General features: G+C 37.5%; 1 non-coding gene across 1 annotated transcript; it reads left to right on the plus strand.

Moving 5' to 3' along the window:
• Positions 1-627: 627 nt before the first annotated feature.
• Positions 628-734, plus strand: LOC128280105 (small nucleolar RNA R71). The gene has a single exon (XR_008270287.1). It is a non-coding gene; the product is annotated as a small nucleolar RNA R71 (small nucleolar RNA).
• Positions 735-1,798: the final 1,064 nt, after the last annotated feature.

Consider the following 1,798-nt stretch of genomic DNA (forward strand, 5'->3'; position numbering starts at 1 on the left):
TTCTTCACCATGTATGCCTTCAATAAATTCTCTAAGCTATTGGACGATTCAGCCTGAACTGGTTTCTGAACTTGCTGTGAAAAACTAGGCGGCTAGGTTGGTCTAGGTTGGGCATAGTTGTTACTACCTCTAGCCCCTTGGTTACTCCAAGAAAGATTGGGGTGATTTCGCCATGATGGGTTGTAAAAGTTGGATTGCAGCCCTTGCCTTCCTTGGTTCTAGTTCTGATTACCTATGTAGTACATGGATTCTAGGTTTTATGGACATTCTTCAAACACATGTCCTTCCCCACAATAGGCACAGGCTATATTCTTATATTGGTCAGGTGGTTGAGCTGCAAAACTGTTACACCTATTAGTGCTAAGATTCTTTAACATTGAAGATATTGAAGATACCTGGGATGCAAGTGAAGTGAGAGCGTCCATTTTATGGATTCCAGCAACTCGTCTTCTTGACGTTGCTCGATTGGTTGGCTACTGATAATTGTTACTGGCGATCCTCTCGATGATTTCATAAGCCTCATTGTAAGACTTAGATAAGATAGCACCGTTAGCAGAAGCATCTACTACCATCCTTGTGTGAGCGTTGAGACTATTGTAAAATGTCTCAAGTTGGATGCAATGCGGAATTCTGTGATGAGGGCACTTTCGTAATAACGCTTTGAATCTTTCCCATGCCTCATACAAGGACTCATCATCCATTTGTTGGAAAGCAGTAATCTCATTTCTCAGCTTAGCAATCTTACTAGGCAGGAAATACTTCACAAGAAATCTCTCTGCTAACTCTTGCCATGTAGAAATATAGTTCGGTGGCTGTGAGTTTAACCAGGCTCGAGCTCTGTCCCTCAGCGAGTACAGGAACAGTTTTAATCGTAATGCATCTTTGGGTACTCTGGCTAGCTTGAAAGAGTCGCTCCCCTCCATAAACAGTCTTAAATAAAGATGAGGATCTTCAGTAGGCATTCCACTGAACTGGCCCACTGTCTGAAGCATCTGGAACATGACTGGCTTCAACTTGATTTGTTGTGCCTCGATCTCAGGTCTTCTAATACCTGGATTAAGGTCATTAAAACTTGGCATGACATATTGTCGTAAAGCTCTATCCCTATCATCAGCAATAAGGATAGGATTTTGAGCAAGGTTTGCTCCGTTTCCTTGATTGATATTCTCGAAATTCATCTCTTTGGTCATTCTCTGGTTCGCTTATCTTATTCGTTGGCGAAAGGTTCGTTCTATTTCAGGGTCCACTGGGATTAAGTCGATAATTTGGTCAATACTCATAAACACCTGAAATAATCAGAGAAGAATTAATTAAGTAAGTAAAATTGAACAGGAAAATAAAAGAACCAAAATGTAAAAATAAATTCACAAATAATGTTTTTTAAAAGCAGGTCCCCAAGAACGCAAGAAAAAACTTGGAGCGGTGGAAATGTGCAAGTGTACACAATCGTAACAAGTAATAAAGTGACAAGTAAATGTCGAGTTATTGTACCCATAGGGACTGTAAAAAGTGATATTTATGAAATTAATTAAAACACTTTGGTGAGGTAAAAATGATTTTGGTTTGAAAAGAGTGATTTATAAACTAAGATTTTAAAACTAAGCAAACAATTTAAATAAAATAAAAGAGTTCTAATGCACGATTTCAGTTAAGATTTAATCAATATGATATTATTGTGTTAGATTAATTATACCTGTTTGACTTAGAAATATTAAATTCGTGCTTATGCTGTTATGAATAAATTCACGGCAACCCAGTAATTTGCTAACTTATGAACATATTTACTAATTAAAAAAAT

Source organism: Gossypium arboreum, chromosome 8 (genome assembly GCF_025698485.1).
Source record: "Gossypium arboreum isolate Shixiya-1 chromosome 8, ASM2569848v2, whole genome shotgun sequence".
Classification (NCBI taxonomy): Eukaryota; Viridiplantae; Streptophyta; class Magnoliopsida; order Malvales; family Malvaceae; genus Gossypium; species Gossypium arboreum.